The sequence below is a fragment of the Jaculus jaculus genome, chromosome 4 (assembly GCF_020740685.1).
Source record: "Jaculus jaculus isolate mJacJac1 chromosome 4, mJacJac1.mat.Y.cur, whole genome shotgun sequence".
NCBI classification, from domain to species: domain Eukaryota; kingdom Metazoa; phylum Chordata; class Mammalia; order Rodentia; family Dipodidae; genus Jaculus; species Jaculus jaculus.
In genome coordinates, this window is record NC_059105.1 from 50,896,539 (window position 1) to 50,921,306 (window position 24,768).

Genomic DNA, 24,768 nt, shown 5'->3' on the forward strand with positions numbered 1-24,768 from the left:
TTCTGAGATTTCAGTGTTCTAGCCTTCAATTCCAGTCTAAGAAGCCATGGTTCTAAGGCAAATTGTTGACTGATTATTCAATTATATTTCAATATGAATAATAATATCTATATTACAGGCAGAGTATTTTAAATAGGAAACATTGATCTAATATGAATGTTTCTTTAATAAAACTTTAACTTTGATATTCTAGAATTTTTTAGTGTTATGTTCTAGATTTTACTTCCTTTGGTAGCAAAATATTAATTATAAGAATTCTTAATGATGTGGTACACATGTTTTAAAATTATTACAGTTGCACCAAAATAGAAAGACATCTGAACCAAACTAAAGTACCCTTCAAATCTTAATTTTAACTACACGAGTTGAGATAAAACAAATAAATGAAAGTTAAAAAAGAAAATAGGTCTACCAGATTGTTTTTATAGTGTCTTGTTTTCATTGTTAGGCTCTCCTCTTATAGATTCATGGGGACCCAGAGTTAGTACCTGAGCTAGATGAATATATTTACAGAGTCTGGCTAAATAAGGGAACAAGAAAGGCTTTCACTTCAATGACAAGAATGGAATTAAGAATGATTCAGAGACAAGCCAAGTCCAGACATTCCTTCTCACCTAATCACCAACCAGGAGGGGCAGAATTGGAGAAACAAGTAGGAGACAAGAACAAATGAGAGAAACAGAGGCACTAGGTGACCTGAAAAGGAGCCACAATTACCATTAATGTAGCATTCATATCTCAGTGGCATGAATGAGCTATTACTAATACAGCCAGTCAGGACATTATACAATGGCGTTACATAGAAATGTACACCTGATTTTCACATCAACCTACTCTAAATGTGCCTGAATACTATCATTAGACATGCTACCTGCTGCCTGCTCTCACATGGTTTTCTGGTAGAAATATATGCGTGTCCCAGTTTTGACACTATTAATTTTTGATTCAAAGTCTGTGGTGGTTGTATATAGTACTAGATGTAGGTATGCACCTTATTTCTGTGGGAGACTGAGAAATAAGCAGGCTTCTTCAGGCTTCATAATGAGAAGCAAGTTCTTCCTACCATTATGACTCAAATGATGAAGAGCTTCTCAAATCATGGAGGAAGATAGGCTACGGACCACTTAAAAACAATAAAGATTATTAAATGTCTGGTAATGCCCTTTTTTTAAACAGCAAACATCAGCATGCACTCTTTCCTACATGAAACATGGGGGATTGTTGCCTCGCTCATGTACAATAGAACAGTTGCTCTTTAGTTAATGCTGCCAGTGAAAAATCACTAATAGCCAAGTGAAAGTAGTTTTCTGGGCCTGATATATCTTAGAATCCCCTCTTGTAGAATTCTCTGTCACATATAGGGTATGGGTCTGTAAGTAGATTTAAATGATTTCCTTGTTAGTCAACTGGGAGGTCAGACATTTCCTGGAAGCATTTGTATCATTAAGAAAGTTATGGAACTAAGAAATAATAAAAAAAAAATTTCTGTTAGCAATGGGTGCCATCATCTCTTGCACACTATGTATTTCCTAAACTTTGTCCCATTTGCTAATGTTTATAGCAGACTTTATAAGTAGATGCATCATCTAGCACATACTTAATGAGCTCAGGGATTTAATCACCTAATGATTTTATCATTAGGCATTTAGTCTTTGAGTTTGTTCATCATTAATGTCTTTTTAAGGAGTAATTTTGGGTTAACAGAAAGATTTCAAACAAGGTAGAGTGATTCTGATATATATACTCTGTTCCCTTTCTGTATGAACTCCACTGTTATCAGTGTTCCTCACAAAATGGCATATATTTTATAGCTCATCAGTCTCCAGTGATATAATCATTTAAAGTTTATATTTAAATAAGAGTTCATTCTTGACATATTTATCTTATGAATTTGAAAATAGATTGTATTTGCTCTAAAGAACATCATTAGAATACTTAACAAAATTAAACAATATATATACATAGTTCATACAATTCTATTACTAAGGAATAGATGTTTTGATCATGGTGTTGGTGGTATTGTGGTTGAACAGTGGTAAAGTGTCCTCTAAATAGAATTGTGAATGCATATATACATTATAAATACATATTTCTATATACATACATATATATGTATATATATGGCATATATATGTATTTGAATATGTTCAGAGAGAGAGTAAGATGAGGAAGAGAGTTGAAGGAATAAAAGAAAGATAAAATGTGAGAAATATTAAAATTTGAGGAAGGTAGAGGGGGCAGAAAATCTTAGTACTTTATTTCAAAGTAAAAGGTTAAAAATATTATAGTCCTGAGGTTTCATGAAACCTATTCTCAACAATTTGGCAGAAACATAAATTCATAGCATGTGTTTGGGTCTTTCTACAGTTTTGTCTTTCTTTTGAAGGTATATCACAATTAGTAAGTAGAGCCCAGCACTCAGGCCTATCCCACAATTAAGATGTCACTCGGATATTTTTCACATGATTTCTTATATTTTTTTAAATGTTGTCTATGTTAGTTTCTCCCTTACCCACTACACACTGAAAAATAGCTATTATCTTTTGTCTCATTCTCTTTGTAATTCTAAGCTGAATTTTCCTACAAAAAGCTTTTACTCATCCACATTTAGTTACTTTGCAACAGGGATTAAAGGCATGAACAACCACACCAACATTTTTTAGATTCTCTTAGTAAGAAGTAGTCTACTTTATCTTTATTGGTTTTCTACTTCTGTATGACAATTGTCACACATCAGTATCTTCAAATTCATTCATGGCTACACACAAATACAAAAACAGAATTTCCATATATTAGAAATTTGGACATGAAGTGCCTGGGTTAAGGCTGAATTCAAGAAGTGAACTGAGGGCTGGATAGATGGCTTAACTGTTAAGGTGCTTGCCTGCAAAGCCTAACAATATGAGTTCAATTCCCCAGTACCCATGTAAAGCCAGATGCTTCAAGTGGAACATGCATCTGGAGTTCATTTGCAGTGTCTGTGGTTCCTGGTCTACCCATTCTTTCTCTGTCTCCTTTTCTCTATCTTTTTGCTTGCAAATAAATAAATATATTTTTTAAAGAAGTGAACTGAGGGCTGGAGGGATGTCTTAGCAGTTAAGATGTTTGCCTACAAAGCCAAAGGACACAGGTTTGATTCTCCAGGACCCACATTACCCAGATGCACAAGGGGGTTCATGCATCAGGAGTTCATTTGCAGTGGCTGGAAGCCCTGGTGCACCCATTCTCTCACTCTCTCTCCCTCTTTCTCTGTTAAACAAATAAATAAATAGTAAGTAGTATTAATAAGTAAGAAGTAACCTGAGCTGTATTCTCATCAGCAGGTTTGACTAGAGAAGACTTCCCAAACTCATTTAGATCACCAAAACTCATTTCCTACTGTGTATAAGACTGACAGCCCAGCTTCTTACTGGTTTTATGTTGGAGGCCACTCACTCTCCAACATGAGATGCCATGCTCAGTTTGCTACAAATGTGGCCCTCTCCATTGGTACTATTATTTTGATAAATAATAATTTGATAAATGATAGTGGATAAATAATATGTATTTATGGGATACAACATAGCATTTTAATACTTTCATAAATGGTAGGTTTATCAAATCAGACTAATTAACATATTTTATACATCAAACACCATTTACATGATGAAAATATTTAAAATCAATTTTTATTTTTATCATTTGTAAGTTTCAGAATAAATTTATAACTTTTGGTAATTTTCTTGTATCCATTAACAAGTTATCCCAAGTTCAAATTAGACAATTTCCCTTCAGATCTGTAGTTATTCTCTTCCAAACATCCTTGGCTTGCTTTAGTATTTAGAAATTACCACACAGATATTTCATGTTCCTCTTCAGCCTTTATACAAGCTTTCATACATGCACTTACAAGTAGAGCATAGGTGCAAAAAGTAAGTTGAAGTATACTGTATATGTGTCTATAACTTACATATATGTATGTGTTTCTGTTGTTTATAAAACAACAAATTATTATGTGAATATTACAGTACTATTAATTTACTCAAAATTTCATGAAAATAAATGTTAAATATTCATGTAGGGCAAGGGTACTATAAGAATTCTTGTTGGTTGATAACACAGAAGCCCAAGGCACCCAGTTTTCTAGGGCACTGTTAGTCCAGCTGCTGGTTATTTTACACAGCTGTCCTTAGTAGTTTTTGTTTTCTATAATACAACATTGAGCCAGATATTTCCTACAATCCTATTGTTCATGGCTCCCCAGTGAATATACAAACATCCTGCAAGTGGCGTGACCCAGCACATTGCAAACACATGGGTGAAACAATTTACCAAAGAGCTGCTAGAGCCTGACTCATTGTTTATTCACAATTTATTACAGTGACAAATGTGGGTCACCATGTGTATGGAGAATAATTTAAACTAAAAAGAGATACATCATTTAAAGAAAATGTGTGGGTAAGAAGAAAATAGGTCAGAATGTGACTAAAAGCTCTAACTTTTCACAGTTGTCTTTCAGTTTCATCTCTTATATTCCTTAATTGTAAGTGAACCTGTAAATGGATGAAGGATATTAACTTTGAAACTTAACTTTTAAATCAAATATAGATTCATCCACACACATTACATTGTTGGATAATACATCTTTTTTTTATTAATAACTACCAGAAGTTAAGTATACAAGCTCTTGAAATAGAAAAATGGTTGTAGAAAAGCTATACAAATTTCCTTGGAAATGAGGGAAGGTGTACAAGTAACCAAATATGGTGTTTGGAAAAGGAAGTCTTACCTAATGTACATTTATCACATCATGTGTGTTAGGTCTGTAATGGCACATTTCTTATGTAGTAACTCATTCTCATCAAATCTCCTGGTATAGGTATGACTTTCTTCCATTATGATAGATAATAGAAAAGAATTGCAGAGTTATAATATATAAATTTTCCACTCATTTGGCTTCATTTTGAGGTTAACTTCTTAAATTATATTTACCTTCTTGTTTTCTTTATTGGAATAGTATTTTATTTAAAAGGTATTCCACATCCATAATACCATTGTAATCTCACTGATATTTCTGGCACTACAACATATTTCCAGATATCTTTTTTAGTTTACTTAATGGCAGCTTTGATTCTATTATATAAGTCAAACACAGAATATGAAATTTTAGAAACTTATGCAATGTATAGAACTGAACATTGTAAATAGGATTAGTGAGAAATGTCATTTTGCAAGATATTTAAAGTCTGTTTATATATGTACTTATGAAACAAATAATTGGCTGTCTTCTCAATATAAATATTAGTACAATTTTGAAGACTTAAACATTTCTAATAAGTAAAGGTAAATTATAATGATAAATGGTTGCTTTTTAATGACAGATGGTAGACAGATAAAATATGATGTAAGAATGGCTTGATGGGATCTGCGAAGGTATTAGCATAAGGTTAGAACTTAAATGAACAGATAAAACTATAGAATATATAAAGCAGGAACACAAATTCAAACTGTGCAATGAGAAAAATCTAGGCTTGAATTGGCTCATGGATACTGTCTGTGGCCTGAAGCATTTGTCTTCAAACAGTATTTGCATACAGCTGCTATTACTGTATAACACATAAATTAATCTGCTAGGGAAAAATCATACAGGCTTACATGACTTCTGCATTATACTGGCTTCATCCTACATTTACCATCTGTATTTATTCTCATTAATCTTATAGAAGCATGTGTTGTCAAAGGGGACATTGGGTTCAGGTGCCCATATTTATTAACCATATGCACAGCGTGATGCTTGAGCTCACCTTTTCCTTTGACAGACTTTTACTTGCTGAAGATTTTAAAGTCATAATAAATATACATAAGTCTAAATACAAGCTCTCCTCTATGAGAATATAATTTGCAATACAATATTTTTAAAATGAGTTGTGTGTGTGATGTTATACTTCGGGTGATGGTGATGAGACTCTATACATGGAAAAAAAGTAGAACCTTTCTGGTGTCAGATAAAACTTTGTGAAATGAATGTTAAGAAATAACAATAAATGAGTTACCACTGTATTCATTTAGTCAGTTTCTTCTTAAATCATCATGTTCAAGGTGACACTTTATAAATTTTACAGAGATTGGTATTTATTTTTAATTAACAGAAATATAAATAATTATTTATACTATTTTATTAAAATGTAACTACCACATTGGCAACTTTCTTAATGGTAGAGTACTGTAATTATCCAAGTGATTTAATTAAAATTTGGTGAGTTTGAAGCAATAATAATTATCAGCTAGACAACATCTCTTCAGAATATTTGGAAGCACTATGGAATAGAAATCAATATAGATGGGCCAAACCAAAATTGCAGAAAAGGCAAGAGAGGGACTTAAAAGTAAAAATGAAATAATATACCATTTTTCAGCTGAGATGTGAATGGCGTAGAAGGAACAGAAACGAGAAGTGGGCAAAGGGATGCTCTATGACTTCTACAGGTTCTGGTATTCTAATGTTTCTGCCTAAAAAAAAAGCAATGTGTTGGAAGTAGTAATAAACTAAAGTATTACAAAAATAAACAGAAACATAATGCTAAAGAAAACAGGGTAATGAAGTACAAAACTTTTGTCTTAATATGTGAAAGATTTATTGAAATTATTTGTTACATTTATGTTTTGTTTTGTCATTTTATGCAACAAACTTAAGTATAGTATTCTTAAAACAAAGACACATGCTAATAATAATTTATCAAATGACTTGTCAAAGAGAATTATCATGAAATGTTTATATAACGACTGCACTTTTCATAAATGTTTTCTATTTCTATTTATTTATTCAAAGAAAGGAAGAAATAGAAGAATTAACGAATGAATGAGTGAATGAATGGGCTCACCAGGGCTTATTTTTGTAAAAAAAAAATTATTTATTTTATTTATTAGAGAGATACTGAGAGCAAGAGAATGGGCATGTCAGGGCCTTCAGCTGCTACAAAGGAGCTCCAGAAGCATGCATCTGGCTTACATGGGTCCTGGAGAATTGAACCTTTACCATGTTTTCTAGCCACAGCAAATGAACTCCAGATGCATGAGCCACTTTGTGCGTTTAGCTATATATGGGTACTGGGGAGTTGAACCTAAGTAGGCAGGCTTTGAAAGCAAGCACCTTTAACCACTGAGCCATCTTCCCAGCCCCAATAAATGCTTTAAGCAGCTGATGTTTGTTAAACTGAAAGCACATGAATTCTCTCTTCTCCATTTTTAGATACCATTTCTCATTGACACTAATTAGAAAAAATTTTTGCAAGAAAATTATATTATATTATTAAATTATATAAAATAATTAAATATTTTAAAAGGTTGGAAGCATTAAATTAGCTTTTGTGAATTTTAGAAAGCTAAATAAAAATTATTGAAGTCATTGAGATAGCTCCTTCTTTATGTATCTATTGTTCTATTTAGGCTCTTCTGCCTTTTTATAAATATTTGAGGTACTTTTTAATATTTTTAATTTTCAAGCACAGAGAGAGAGAGAGAGAGAGAGAGAGAGAGAGAGAGAGAGGGAGGGAGGGAGAGAAGAGGCATATCATGGCCTCCAACTGCTGCAAATGAAATCCAGATACATGCATCACTTTGTGCATATGGCTTTATATGGGTACTGGAGAACTGAACTCACGTTGTTAAGCTTTGCAGGCAAGCACCTTAACCACTAAGCAATCTCTTGATCTCAAGAGGTACTTTTTAAAAAATTTTATTTATTTATTTGAGAGCGACAGACAGAGAGAGAAAGAGGCGAATAGAGATAAATAGAGAGAATGGGCGTGCCAGGGCCTCCAGTCACTGCAAACTCCAGACTCGTGCGCCTGCTGTGCATCTGGCTAATGTGGGTCCTGGGGAATCCAGCCTGGAACCGGGGTGCTCAGGCTTCACAGGCAAGCGCTTAACTGCTAAGCCATCTCTCCAGCCCATCAAGAGGTACTTTAAAAACAATTATTTGACAGAGAAAGAGGGGGGAGAGAGAGAGAGAGAGAGAGAGAGAGAGAGAGAGAGAGAGAGAGAGAGAGAATGAATGAGAATGGGCGTGTCAGGGCCTCCAGCAAACGAACTCCAGACTTGTGCGTTCTCTTGTGCAGCTGGCTAACGTAGGTCCTAGGGAATTGAACTTGGGTCCTTTAGCTTTCCAGGCAAATGCCTTAACTGCTAAGCCATTTTTCCAGCCCCAGTGGTACTTTTAAAGACAGGAAAATGAAACGTGTGCAAAACAAATTCATATGTAGAAATTGTATGTGTACTTTAAGCAAATGTAAGCGACCTAAGATGCAAAGAATCACCTTCAATCTGTAATAAATCAGGGTGAATATATAAATTTTTGCCATATAGAAATCACAAGCAAAAAAATGTATGATATATGTGGGGAACATGGGCTTATCCATCCAGTGCCAGAATAGAATACACACAAGAATTGCAAAGCAGATTGTGTTGTATATGAAGACATCAGTGTTGATTACAAGAATGCATGTGAACACTTCCCAGACTTTCTTATTAGCAACAGATACTTCGTGTTTTCTCACTATGATGTTAACAGAGCATTTCAAGATTAAAGAGGGACAACTGCAGCTTGTCCTCAACCCATAATTGACTAGTTACAACCATCACTTACTTTCTTCTAAATTAATACTGATAACTGGTTTCTTATTTGAGATTTAATGATTTGCTTTAGCTTAGATTCCACATCATGTTAGAATATGATGTGCAGTAAACTTATAGCTTTTGTATAAAAAAATAATAAAGAGCTGAGGAAACATGCATAAGAATGTTTTCACTTTCAAGAGAGATACTCATTCATGTTGAGATTAAAATCTTTCTGAAAGGGTGAGGCTGTGGACGACTGGATGGTGGAGTTCGCTCACAGTCCACCTGCCAACAAGGCTGCAAGTCACTAGAGTATATCTACTAAAGAGCTCAGAATAAATTCTGGAGTCACAATCCCACTATATACTCTGCATATTACAAACATGCAGCATAGGACTAAGAACAAGTTTGTCCAGCAACAAGAAGGAAAGCTTCATTGGTTCCACTATACCTCTAATACTATATTCTAGTAAAACAAAACACATTTTTTTTTAGTTGTCAATATCAAAGGAAAGATGTTTGCTGGGTCTGATGCAAGCAGGAATGGATAGGTATGGCTGTGAAACTGAGAGGTAATAGAACTGGAATATGCAGCTAGTAAAATGAACCAACACTAGAAATAAAATGTTTAAATATTGAAAATGATTCATTCCAATGCTCTGTGTTTTACATGACAATAACTGAGGAATTTTTAAGAATAATATGTGAATTTAAGAAGGGTTCCAGAATGGAATGGTATTTTATTTTATTTATTTATTTATTTTATTTTTTATTTTTTATTTTTTTTGGTTTTTCATAGTAGGGTCTCACTCTAGCCCAGGCTGACCTGGAATTCACTATGTAGTCTCAGGGTGGCCTCGAACTCATGGCCATCCTCTTACCTCTGCTTCCCGAGTGCTGGGATTGATTAAAGGCGTGCGCCACCACTCCTGGCTGGAATGGTATTTTAAATCAACATTGTTTCTATATATTAGAAAAAAATAAATGAAAATCTTAAATAAAATAATCATATTTGAAGCACTATACACAATTTCTGAGTCAAAACACCTGAACTAACTCATGGTGAATGCCACCATGTATAGTAGATAAACTGCCTGCATAAGAAATTAACTCATGTGACATTCTGTGATTCTAATATCCATTTTTGAACCCTGAAATAATAAACAAAAAATATGGTTGTTATTTTAAGTGACTAACTTGTGGGGTAATAATGCAACAATATTTCAGAGATTAAATACCCATATGTATATAATAAAAAGTTCCATATGTTGTATTATTTTAATTATTAAGTGCAAAATAGGTTTTAGCAATGAGTGGATTAGAAATGTATTATTTATCTCAAATTAACTGAGGGCTTTCATTCTTACTGTTTTTTTTTTTTCCCTAAATTTCCTTATTTATAGATTCTTCTCTGTTCTTATGACTTGAACTTTTTTTGGTTTTTCAAGGTAGGGTCTTACTCTAGCCCAGGCTGACCTGGAATTCATTATGTAATCTCAGGGTGTCCCTCAAACTCACAGTAATCCTACCTCTGCCTCCACAGTGCTGAAATTAAAGGCATGAGCTACTACACCTAGCTAAGACTTGAAACATCTTAATGGATTTGAAATATTTTGAGTTAGGGAATGCTACCTCTAGATTTTTACAGGTATTTGGAAGCTATCAGTACATTTCACTTAGGCCAGGTTGATCATGATATTAAAACATCATTTGGTCTTATTTTTGTGGTTTGTCAATGTGAGGAGTAGTAGCTAAATATCTGATAAAATATTGAGACCCTCTTGCTGAAAAGACCATGTGTTTTGGGGATGGAAAACTGAGAAATCAAGCTAGAACTGTGCTGGAAGCCTCCTCCCTACTGTGGTCATAATGCAGAAAGTGCTATGGAGCCTGTCTTTGGAGTCATTTAATCAGTAGTCTTAATCACCACTGAACAAAAAGACCCTGAAAGTTGCACAATTGGCCATGTAGGCAAGACACTCCCGTTACTGTAGAAGTGGCATTTCTATTATAGGGGTAGCCAATTTCTTTCTAATTGGATTTAAGACCCGCTCCACAAGAGGAGCCGAAAACCTATTCAAAAACCTATGGCTAGGAAGGACACAAATCCTAGGGTGGGAGTTACTACTGTTGACTTCATAGATATGTCAGCCAAATTGCCCCCTAAATAGTTGTATTTATACCTGTACAGTAGTCATGTTCTCACATTTAGTTAAGTTTCTCTTTTTAGATGGTGATGACTGCTGGAAAGACTCAACATTCATCAGAGTGCTGAGAATAAGTGACAGCTGTGTGTTCAGCACTAAAGGAGACATCTCTAATAATTTATGCTCTGATGGCTCAGGGATTATAATAGAAAAGCTGGTGGAAAGAATATAACAAACAAAAGATGGGGAGAAGTGCCGTCTCCCAGACACAAAATGATCATTGTATTCATGATCTCACAGCTGCTACAATTAACTACATAAGACCTGTATAACGTTGGGCCATCAATAGATTTCCGTGGATGATGGTGTGGATGAAACAAACAAAACACCCACACATCACTATGGAAGTGTGAACAGTAAGAAAAAGAGTGAGTATTCAGTGGGAGGGGATTGTAAAGAGATGGTGTAAGGGGAGTATGTAAATTTTTAAACCAAGTTTTATTTTAATAAGAAAAAAGATTAGAAAATCTGGCTATGTTAAATCGTGTCTCTGAGCATTCGTTTCTTCATATGCAGTTAATGTATTAAAAAAGTAAAAGTAAATATCTCATAACTATGTCATGTGCATCCATTCCTGCTTTTATCTCTGTTATATTAATATTTCATGTTGAAGCATAATCACTCCACATGAGAATAAAACTAGTAGCTTAAGGCAGATGTATATATAATTACTAAGAAAGTCAAAACATTCTTAATAGTAGATATATCTCTTCTAAATTTAATGTCTTCTTAACATGACGTTGAGACAAAAACATATGCATGGTCCAGTGGAACCAAGTAGAAAGTTTAAGAGCAAATCCATATTAATATTGCCAACTGATTGTAAGAAAAAGTGCTAAAAACCTGCATTGAAGAAAGCACAATCTCTTCAACAAATGGCACTGGAAAAAAACAGGCAGTGTGAAATTAGACCCCCATCTCTCACCATGTACAAAAATAAACTCAAAATTCAATAAATACTTAAATGTAAGCCCTGAATCTATTAGACTATCATAAGAAAGAGTAAGAAGCAATTCAGGACATTTAAATAAATAAGAATTCTTTTTTTAAAATTTTTTATTTTTATTTATTTATTTGAGAGTGACAGACAGAGAGAGAGAAAGAGGCACAGAGAGAGAGAGAGAGAGAGGGAGTGCGTGCGCCAGGGCTTCTAGCCACTGCAGATGAACTCCAGATGCGTGCGCCCCCTTGTGCATCTGGCTAACTTGGGTCCTGGGGAATTGAGCCTTGAACCAGGGTCCTTAAGCTTCACAGGCAAGCACTTAACCGCTAAGCCATCTTTCCAGCCCAAGAATTCTTTTGAACAGGAAAAAAAGTGCTGAAAAACACAAATAGGGATTGCATTAACTAAAATGCTTTGTATAGCAAAGGAAACAATCTTTTTAGAGTGAACAGACATCCCACAAAGCAGAAAATATTTGTAAATCATGCACTGATAAGGCATTAATATTCAGAATATAGATGTAATTTAGACTATTCAATAGAAAGTTTTCAAATAAAATTAAAATGGCAAAAGTCTTCAATAGATATTTCTGAAAAGAAAAGTCAATGGATTTATAAAAATGTGTTCCATATCAGTAATCATAATCATCAGACCAAATGAAAACCAAAACTACAAAGAAATATGACCATAAGCCCATAAGAATGGCTATTGTTCAAAAGACAAAAGTGGTTGTGAAGATGTGGAGAAAGAGGAGCCTTTGCATACTGTTAGCAAGTATACAACTTATAAATTAGTTATTGTGAAAAATAATATAAGAGTTCATCATATGCTAAAAACAATAGTACTGCCATATGATCCATCTATTGTATTTGTGGGTAAATATGCAGAAGAAGAAATCAGCATGTCCTGAAGGTGTCTGTACTTCCATGTTTATTGTAGCTGTATTCATAAAGGCCTAAGAATTGGATACAAGCTAAGTGTTCATCAGCAGTTGAATGATTTTTATATATGGTGTGATCGTTCAGGTGTTGTCAACTTGATCTGTTTAGTAATCCACAGGTTTCTTCTAGGAAGGATCAACTAAAAGAGGAAGTCTTTCCCCCAGGGTGAGCCCTTTCCCCAGAGTGGGCTGCCCCGCTCAGAGGGGGACTTGATATAAGGAAGCTCTGGGTAAAAAGAGTTCCTTCCTTCCTTCCTCCCTTCCACTTGGCTGCAGGAGCTGCTCGCTACCTTCCGGCGTGGATTGAAGACCAGTGTGGACTAAAGACGAGCATCAACTGAAGACCCGCGTGGATCGAAACCCAATGCTCCTCAGGAAGCCTCCAGGCCTTCCAGCACCAGCTGCAGTGCTGGGTCGGGACTGCTGAGGCATCTGGCCATGTGGACTGAGCAGCTACCAGGTTCAGTGATACTCGGGCCTGCAACTGCTATTGGACTACTGTAAGCTGATCCAATAAATTCCCCTTTTAAAATAATTCATTCTAGCAGTTCTGTTCCTCTAGAGAACCCTGACTAATACATATTGTATGCATATAATAGAATACTATTCATTCATAAAGACAGCGAGCTCCTGTCTTTTCTGATGGCATCAATGAAAATTGAGGGCATTGTGTTAAGTGAAATAAGTCAGACACAAAAAGACAAATACCACACAACTTCATTCATTTGGAATCTACAAATGTTCTCTTAGAATTTGAGTGTAGATTTGTGTTTACAAGGATTAGTAATTACTTGAGAATTCATCCTATCAAGCATATCTTCTTGTACCGCCCTCCTGACCACACATGCTCAGTTGATATGCTGGCTGTTAACAACAAAATAGGAAGAAATGTTCCTTTAGTATTATATTAATTCTTATAAATGGCTGTATTTTTTTAAAAATTTTATTTATTTATTTGAGAGCGACAGACACAGAGAGAAAGACAGATAGAGGGAGAGAGAGAATGGGTGCGCCAGGCCTTCCAGCCTCTGCAAATGAACTCCAGACGCATGCGCCCCCTTGTGCATCTGGCTAACGTGGGACCTGGGGAACCGAGCCTCGAACCGGGGTCCTTAGGCTTCACAGGCAAGCGCTTAACTGCTAAGCCATCTCTCCAGCCCATAGTATGATATTAATTCTTAATCATTTTATTATACTTGACAAGAAGCCTTTGTCTTCTCGTGGAAGAACAAATACATTTCTTTTCTGTGAATTTCTAGGAAAAGTTTGATCAATGGGTACTAAGTTAAAATTAGGAGGAAGAAATAAGTTCTTTTCATTGCTCTATTGTGACTACAAACAATGATAGTGTACATATATTTAAAATACTATAAGAAGGCCTCATAGATTGCTCAGCATTTAAGACTGCTTGCTGCACTGTCATGTGGACCTAAAGGGGACTGATGACCTGAGACTGCCTGAGGTAAAATCTGTAGATACTATGAGAAAAAGCAGCTATTCATGGCCATGTATGCCTTTGATCCCAGTGTTGTAGGAGAATAGAGACCTGAGAATCATTAGAAAGCTCTGCAAGCTCCAGAATCAGCAAAAGAAACTCTGGCATAAAAATAGGACCAGGTGGAAGAGTGTGGCCCCATAGCAAGCATTTGGGGTTCTGCATGGGCACATACATTTGTATGAAGCACATATTATACACACATACACACACCATACCAATTACACACCCTTAAATATATATTTATAATACCGCAAATATATTATATGTATATATTTATAAAACCCCAAAATACACCAAAGAGAACTTCTTACTTATTAAACCATATCTTGCATTTCTCTGCAAACATCAGTACTTACTGAATTTTTTTATAAATTTTTTATTTATTTATTTGAGAGCGACAGACATAGAGAGAAAGACAGATAGAGGGAGAGAGAGAATGGGCACTCCAGGGCTTCCAGCCTCTGCAAACGAACTCCAGACACGTGCGCCCCCTTGTGCATCTGGCTATCGTGGGACCTGGGGAACCAAGCCTCGAACCTGGGTTCTTAGGCTTCACAGGCAAGCGCTTAACCGCTAAGCCATCTCTCCAGCCCAGTACTTACTGAATTTTTTACCGTAAGATGAGAATGCCTGAAATAGACTGATAGGGTTTCTCATCACCAGAGTAAAACACTTGACCTCTTTCAAAATAACAGGTTTTCTAAGGCAATCATATCCTTTTTTTTGCATGGATGTATTGTGTATATTCACATGTGTATTTGTGCACAAATATGTGTATGCACTTGTCTGTATGAGCGTTCATGCAGAGGTTGACATTGTTTGTTTTTTTTTTTTTCCTCTATCACTCTCTGATTGAATTTTTTAGACAAGATTTCTCATTTAAACCTAGAACTTGCCAGTTTGACTAGTGTAGCAGCAACCAGTTTGCCTCATGAAATTTTTCTCTGGACACTGCAATCACAAGGCAGGTATTAAAACTCCCTGGCATTTTCCTGAGTATTGAGGATTTTAACTCAAGTCCTTCTGCTTGTGTGGCGAGCACTTTGCTAACTGTTGCCTCTTTTCAGCACAGGTATTCACTTACACGTTACTCATATCTTAACCATAAGCTGTTTAAAGCTACTGAGGACCAAGAAGTCCTCCTATTTGCACATTGTAAAGAAAGAGTCTTTCCTATTCCATGAATGGCCTTTTCATAGGAATAGGCCAATCTATAAAGATCTTACATTCTGAAACTTTACTTTTAGCTCAGTTATCCAGGAGCATAGAGCCCAGACAGAGATGTCTATCAGGACAGAGATGAGCCGTTGATTCTCAATGTCAGGTTATCCATGGACAGTTTTTGGCATTGCTGTTTATCAGCTGACTTACCTCTAGCTAGGCTAGAATGTGGATATTTTTGAATTTATTAACTTATTAGATTTGTGAAGATGTTTTACATTATTTGTTTATTACTTTGACATTCTTGTTATCTTGCGTGTGAATTATGAGTTCCAAAATTGTTTTAGAGTACTCATCTTATCACTTAGGCCTCTGAATTTTCTTAAGAGTTTCGTGTGCTTGTTTTTTGGTGGGAGAAAGTGAACTTTGCAGGAAGAATAGCTGTTTTAAAGACATATTTTCATTTTAACAGTTATTAATTCTAACTAGTCCCCCGAAGACTTAAAACCCTAAACCATTTTTCTTAGAAAAGTTTGCATCTTGCTTTAGTGTCAGTAAATTGTGAAGAAAGACCAACAATGTTTTGTTTTTTTTCTCTTTTTTTTCTTTCTCTGGCCTTTTTATTCTGAAAGGCAATGCGTGGCTATCCAGCTGTGCTGGCTGAGGACCAGGACTGTGAATCACTGACCCATGTTCTCCACAGCAACAAGAACTAGACAAAGGGAAGCAGGAGGCGCTGCCCCTGGCTTTTACTCACAGACATTAAAAAAAGGGGTCAAAGTGTGATTGTGAACTCAGTTACCCATACTTCTTCACATTCATGATTAGGTAGCATATCAGAAGATGGACTTGGAATACAAGGAAAATTTTCCCAAAGAGATATCTTGATTATGTTTTAGGTAGGAAATCCCTTGACAATGTTTATAAATGTTTTTACTGAAATACCATGAAAGCCCAACATCAGGGATAAGGTGTGGAATAAATATGTGTCTCTCCAGCCCATAAAACTGTGCAATGACTAGCTTTGATAGGTTTGATATATATCCTCTTCTGTTATTTAATCCTTTTGTGTTGATTAGAATTACCTGGAGGGAATATTATGAATTATGTTGTGAAATATTTTGAAAATCTTACTCCTAATTTTTGCAGATAAGATAATGAAGTTCCAGTAATTATAAATGATTTAGTCAGCCTCATTCCGATAATCTTTGTCAGAATCTAGGCTAGCATTCAGTCTCATGACCTCATTTACTGTGGTTTTCAGTCCATTTCCTCCAATATTAACTTCTCTCTGTTCTAATATCAACAAAAAATAATTCAGGGAATCACTTGTGGCTCGTGTTTAGTGAGTCCTACATTGTCTGTTAATTAAAAAATTATCATCTAATCCACGTCACAAACTTGCACTTGGATAGGAGGTAGGTTACACACATGGATTAAATAATATTGGTGGGAACCAGAAGGTTCTAATTAAAGAGTAATTGTGCTTCTCATTGACAACCAGAAGAGGAGCAGATTCACGACCATGTTCTCATGCCTTGAAGATGATAAAGCCAGTTGGCTCAAATAGTAACCCCACTTCTTTCCCTAAGGAGGACAGTAAGTGTCCAAGGGCAAAAGTGAATCTGAGGATGAGGATACGCCACGTAGCTGCTGGAGGAAAAAAAAAAAAATAATAAGAACAAGGAAATGAAAATAAAACAAAAGAAAAATCCAACCGAGACACAAAAGGTCCCCTTTCAAATCTTTCAGAAAATTTACTAAGAACATAAATCACAATGAAAAAGTTTCAAACAAAAATAGTCTATCTAAAATAATATTCAAATTACATGATAGATCTCTTTACTTCTGTTATCACTTTTTTAAATAAAGGAGAGAGAATTCTTTTTCCATAATGTATGTGTCAGCTTAGTTTCAAAGCTAATCTATGTGAAGAACAGGCTCATGAGATGACCATGAAGGATCACTGTGGTGAGCTCATGGAATCATTACTGAAACTTTGTGTGTCAGTAAGTTGATTCACATCAATTAATACTTTTTTGAGAACCTAGTGTTTCTGTAAATGACAGGGACAAATGACAAGGACAAAAAATTCACTACAAGCTGTTTTCCTGCCCATGTTATGAACTGTAAAATACCTGTCCTTTTCTTACAGACTCTGACTGTGAAGTGCTGTATAAATATGGCTGGCTATGTGACTACTGTTATTTCTGACTCTGACTTTTTGCTTGGTCTGCAGGAGAAACTCCATTTATTAAAGCCTGTTATGGTGAAGGTTCTGGAAAGTTTCAAGTGCGTACAATAAAAAACAGTGATGAATTACCTTAGGAATGCAGCCTTCCTAAGCCACCAGGAAAACAGTAAACTTTTCGGAGCTGGGAAAATGTTTTGAAGTGTGGCTTAACTGTTCACATGAGAGAGGGAAGGCAATGGGCCCTGAGGCATTTCCCTTAGCCACTGCTTTACCCCAACTTTAAGTTAAGACTATACATTGGAAAACTGAGCAAGAGGATGCCATTTCTGTGAGATGAAAAGCAATATACAAAATGGGAAATTGCAAGGATAGAGGGAAAAGGAGGGAGAAGCAGAGAACTCTTTTGGTGATTATAGCTCTCTACCAGTGGTAGTGGCTGTTACCTTTTGGCTTGGAGATACAACATGGAACCTATGTAAGGTGATTTAAGCATACAAAGAGAAAACAAGAACATGTTTAGCAAGGACTTATTTTTGACTTTTGATTCAAAGATATAAGGTTAGGAGCCTGTAGACATGTTCATAGCTGTGGTAGTCTCTTAATAAAAACATGATGGCTCAAGGTGTTTGGTGCAACATTAAATTGAATTTTCCTTGGTTCATATTCTACTATCTTCTTCCTGCCAAATCTCCAAACTACTCACTTATATTTCAGATGATTTGCTTCTTACTGTCCTTTCCCAAAGAACATAATTTTCATGTTTTAAAGATACCATATGGAGGTAATGTGTATTCTAATGCATATGATTATATAAAGAAATGTCAAGCAATTTGAAGAGAGGAGTATATATTATTTGGAACATTGCTCATCACTCTCTGTACAGTGAGCATAGCTCAGTTCTGAGAGATCAGGCCCCAGAGTCACTAAAACAGACCAGTTCCTAAGTAGAATGGCAGAAGCAGAACAGTTTGCTTCTGTGATCTAAGAAAATAAATATATAAAAATGGTATCTCTATCCAGTTTTAGATTATTGCAAGTTTTATATTGAGATTCTCCTCCATCATTTCCAAAGCTTTAGCATGGACTGATACAAAAAAGAGCCATGTGTTAGTGGGAACTGAGGGGTGATTTCTGTCCATACATGGTACCAAGTGATCCAGGGAGTAGATAACAGTTCCCAGCATGCACTGTGAGCAATTCAATAGTGGTGATTAACAGAGTTTAGGAAGAAAGAAAAATGACCAAAAGAAAACATGAGTACCAGCAAGGGAGTAATCCCTGGGATTAAGAGCAAAAGCTCCAGACTTGATATAGATACATAAGATGAAAGAGAGAGGTTTCAAGACTTTGACCTACCAGGAAAAAGAGTTGCTCAATTGTTTCAGGATATTGATTAAATAAAATTAGAATACCTAAATTTTACAAATGATGTTTCAAAAGTATCATAAGTATTATTTTATAAAGCACATAATTTTCATCTAAGAGGATACAGAGGGTAGGGAAAGCAAAGTGATGTCCAAGAGACAAGATGGGTTCTACCTCCCATTTGAGGTAGACGTGTCACAGAAAATCATGTTGGGAGAGTTAATTAATGCCAGACACTAAATCCAGGCACTTTCTCATCACCATAGAGAAATGCTCTGAGCTCTCTATAAAGTACAACTGAAAGTATACCTATTGATGTTAATTTCCATACCCCTTAACTGTTCATGGTTTGAAAGTTAACACCTTAAATCACAGAAATGTTAATCTTTGATCTATAAGAAAGAACAGTTAGGAAACAAACTCTGTAATCTTTTATCTATCATGAAGATTTTAGCAATGTATTATCTTTCTGTAGTTTAAATAAATAATTAATTTACATGTAGCTCATTTTAATAAAGTCCATGATTATAGATATATATTGATTTTTGACACCCTAAAACACTTAAGTGTTTAATAAGCAACCAATCATGTTTATCAAATAAAATAGATCAAGTAGAATTCTATCTGAATATTCATAGTCTTTAAAATAATGCTATAAACCAGCTTTGGGATATTACATAGAACAGCTTAATATAAATAGCAGGAATTCTTAGGAGCATATTACACTATGAGTCCACTGAAGCATATTCATTGCTATGTTAATAATTTTGGAGGCCACCCAAGACTGTCAAATAACTTCTTCATGTTTAACTTGACTTATTTTCAAATTCATGTGTGTATGTGTGTGGTGTGTGTATGTGTGTGGGTGGTGTGTTTGCATGTACAAGTGGTGGCTAAACTTTGGGTATTATGCTAAAGATCATTGCTCACCATTTTTGGAGACTTATTTTGGAGCTCAATTAGGCTAACTGCCTAGCCAGCAGGATCCATCAATCTACCCATTTCTCCTATATCAGGCTTATGATCACAGTTGCTTGTTGCCATGCTTGGAAGTTTTATACTGAAGATCAAACTGGATACTGTAGATCAAACTCAGGCCCTTGTGTTGCAAGGCAGGCATAACCCAAGTGAACTAGCTCTTCAACCATAACTCTTACTTGTTGATAATTTTATTCCGGCAACAACGAAATTCTCCAGAATTAGAACTTGAGTCACCAAGACTTCACTGTGTGGATAGATGTTTCTGGCCTGCACTTGAAAGGGAGTACATCTTATTTTCAAGCCTAAGACATCTGTTTCATTTTTCATAAACTAGTGTGCACATGAAGACTGTTAATGTGTACAATATGCCTGTGGGTAAATGGAAGCTCCCTGAGCTCTTGCAAAATCAATTAGGTAGAATACTTTGGGTTTGGCTAATGCAAGTATTGAACTATAAACACAAAAGAGTACATTTAATTTTGTGATTTCCTAAAGAAAATCAATATCACTATTTATATCTATTTGCATTCACACATGGCCTTTTGATGATCATGCCTAGACCCACAAAGACACAAGGAATGTTAGGTGTTAAAATTTGCACTTACAATGCTGTTATAGGCACAGAAAACAAAATGAATACTTTTATTACCAATGCTTATCTATGGTCATGCTGATATGTCACTATAATTCACATAGTTCTAAAAGAATTAAGTGTCCATTATACATTGCACTTGCAAAAATGATGCCTTCTATCTTAGACTAGTCTTCCCGTTCCTCAACACATTATCTTAACTAAACATACACACATATATATACATAAATACAAATATACTTGACAAAAACATATGCACAGTCAAAATAATAAATGAAACTTCTAAAATTAGGATATCATATCAATAAAACAATAATAAAAATTTAATTTAATCTGTGATAAAAATTTGTAAATAACGTGTCACAAACATTTTGTGATTTATTTTTGTATTTGGTGAGTTATACTTTGCTAATGAAAATGTTCTTTAGTAAAAACTAAGATAGTGGCTGGAGAGATGGCATAGAAGTTAAGATATTTGACTGAAAAGCCAAAGGATTCTCCAGGACCCACGAAACCCAGACGCACAAGGGGGGCGCATGCACCTGGAGTTTGTTTGCAGTGGCTGGAGGCCCTGGCGCTCCCATTCTCTCTCTCTCATCCTCTGCCTCTTTCTGTCTCAAATAAATAAAATATATTTTAAAAAAGAAAAAAAAGCTAAGTTAGGACTGGAGACATGGCTTAGAAGTCAAGGTGCTTGCCTGCAACGTCAAAGGACCCAGGTTTAACTCCCCAAGGCCCATATAAGCCAGATGCACAAGGTGGCATACGCATCTTAAGTTTATTTGCAGTGGCTGGAGGCCCTGACATTCCAATGCTCTCTCTATATATGACCCTTTCTCTCTCTCTTAACAAAATAAATTAAAAAATTAAAACATATTATCACATTTATTGTTTTATTGATCTATTGTCATAAGATTTCAAGTCATTGTGAGGTGCAAAACAATAGTCACATTTTCCTTTTCTCATTTACCTCAGAATGGGTCAAAATTGAGTATGAATTAGGATTAATATAGTTTAGCATAAAAATAGAGCTTTTGAACCATGAAACGTATATTTTTAAAAAGGCTTTCACTTAACTCTGCTCTAATAAATGAAATTTATTATGACACTAAGTGTGCTTAAAATTTAAAGGAGAAATGGGAGTAGCAAAAGTATTTCATAATGGAGAAAGAAAGAGTAGAAATCCTAGATTGAATTTGTGTGGTGAGTACTGTGCCCCACCTAGATCTGCTGAATCACATGGCCTTGGAAATCCTCAAGGCATAGTATTTCTTGCCTCAGCTAGAGTGGCAATGGGCAATAGTGGCATCTGGAAGGTTCATTTTCGGAACATCCAGTGGGCTGTGAATTTAAAATTTAATGGACTCTTCTTACTATTCAACATTTGGCATCAAGTTTAAACTTAAATTGTTTCTGTTTATACTCCGCACTAAAACTGGGGGAAGAAAAGTAAATATGTCATAGACAACATCCAGAAAATTATGTGTGCCATATGGCAGTCATTTTACTTTTTTAAACACAACATTTTCAATATTAACAATGTCATAAAATTAACAGTAAAATAAAATTATTCTGGGACTGAAGAATAATTCCCAAACTTTCATGTTTTACTGAAAACTGAAAACCTTTCTTTCTAGTTAAATTAAGAATTTTTCATACAAAAATATAGGCAGAATGAATGACATGTGGGAGTTCCCATGAAGACACACCAAGGAAAGCTCTTTGTCAAACAAATCTATAATCAAAATTTAGTTGTATTTTTAATCAATTGAAAGTTGCTTGGACCTCTGGTTAAGATGACAGTGTAGGAGCCACACCAAAGCAGCCTGGGGGGGGGGGGAGCAAAGAAAAAACAGCAAAATATACTTTTCTAATAAAAGGGAAGGGAGTCAGGCATGGTGGTGAATGCCTTTAAATCCAGCACTCCAGAGGCAGAGGTAGGAGGATTGCCATGAGTTTGAAGCCACCCTGAGACTCCATAGTGAATTCCAGATCAGCCTGAGCCAGAGTGAGACCCTACCTCAGAAAAAAAAAAAAAAAAAAGAGCGTAAGGTATATAAGAGATTATCAACCACAGCAGGGAAGTAGAAGTGATCCAGAGCATCTAGAGATCACAGAAGCAGGCAGAAGTGGCTCCAGCAGCAACAGCACAAGGTTCCTGTGGCAATGGCTGCCAGACTGGGCCTGAGCCACAGGAAAAGCCAGGTGAGGGGATTTTCTACACACAGTAGCTTCCTCACAAACTCAAGAAACATAAAGGGGAAGATAGCAGAGACCAGCAGAATGGCTTGAGGAAGGGGAACATGAGGACCAGTGTGAGAACTTCAACCACCATCCACAATTTCCCCTTCCCTCACCACCAGCATAAGCATCAGCATGCACCAGAGACATGGGGAAGGGAACTCACCCACACAGCATCTGACACAGGGTATAAGAGCAGTAACTCACCAACCCAGCCAGCCTACCTGAGCCCACAGCACAGCAAAAAGAGACCCAAGTAGGTGCACAACATAACTGAAACAAAAGCCATCCCAAAAGGTAACTGGGCTTGCACCAGGTCAGTACCCACCAAAAAAAGCCTGGTATATAGGCTTGCGTCAGAAGTGCTAATTTCACCTTCCATGTCAGGGTAAATTATGTGTTAAATCTGATGAATGACTGGATTTGCCACTCTTAAATAAGCTATATTTTATGCTGGTCATTTATTGCTTCCTGATTTACAGTGTCTTTGGCTCCTCTTTTGTCTCACTTGGTCACAAACTGACCTTGGAACCCTCTACAGACTAGAAATCTCAGCCTCTCAGTTGACAAGATTAAGGGTGTGGGGCAACACACATCCTTAAGGACTTTGACTTGGTTAGAGGATCTGGTTGTTATAATACCTACTCTTGCATAAAAGTTCTGTACTGGTTTTCATTGAATGTGTATATTGTTCAGTTAAATTTTAGAATTTGCCTGTATTTGTTCCACTCAGCCTACTATAATACTCATTGCAGGTAAACTCAACACCTAGAGACACTTTTGTGGTTACTCTGAGAATCTTTTAGAAGACAAACCTAACACCGTAAGCTCTTACCCTGAAGATATGTCAGATTGATTGATACATCTAATAATACTGAAGATAATTAGAAAATATAAGCATCAAATTTATTCAAGTTGCAAAAATCTCTTCATTATAATACAAGAAACATAAAAAGTCAAGACAATATAAATCCACCAAAAAATATAAATCCATCAGAAATGACCTCCAGTGAGACTGATTTAAAGGAAATGCCTGAGAAAGATTTCAAAAGAATGATTATAAATATGCTCAAGGAAATCTAAGGAATCAAAGAAGACACAGGAAACCAATTTAATGAAATTAGAAGGTCAATACAAGACATGAATAAGGAAATAGAAATAATAAAGAAAAACTAGTCAGAAATACTACCAATGAAAAACACAGTAAATCAAATAAAAAATTCTGTAGAAAGTCTCACCAGTAGAATGGATAAAGGAGAAAACAGAATACCTAAACTTGAAGACAAGGTAGCAGATATAATATAGCCCAACAAAGAGAAAGACAAAGCAGTAGGAAGGTATAATGGGAATTTCAAGATATTCAGGATCCTTTGAAAAGAACAAACATAAGTTTTCAGGGTATAGTAGAAGGAGAAGAATTTCACTCCAAAGGCAAAATCATGGAAGAAAACTTACCACAAATTGGTAAAGAGATGCCAATGAAGACCCAGGAAGCCTTTGCATACCATAAAAAATCTGGAAACAACCTCTCCTTTCCATATTATAATTAAACGACCAAACACACAAACCAAAGAAAATATATTAAAAGCAGTTAGAGAGAAAAATGAAGTTACATACAAAGGCAAGCCTATCAGGATCACAGCAGATTACTCAACCCAAACTTTCAAAGCCAGAAGGGCTTGGAATAAAGCATTCCAAGTTCTGAAAGATAACAACTATCAACCAAGGTTACTTTATCCTATAAAGCTATCTATTCAAATAGATGGGGAAATAAGGACATTCCACAACAAAAGCAGGCTAAAGAAATATTTGAAGATAAAACCAGCTCTAAATAAAATACTTCAAAGGATACTTCATGCTGAAAAGAAAGAAAAGCACAATGTTAAGCAACCTAGAAAAAACAAACCATACGCAAGTACTACTTAATACAAGAGAGCAAAGATAAAACTGGAAGAAATACAAAACAATAAAAATGGAAAAACAAATACACACCTTTTATCAATGACTCTTAATATGAGCCTCAATTCCACAACCAAAAGACACAGGTTTGA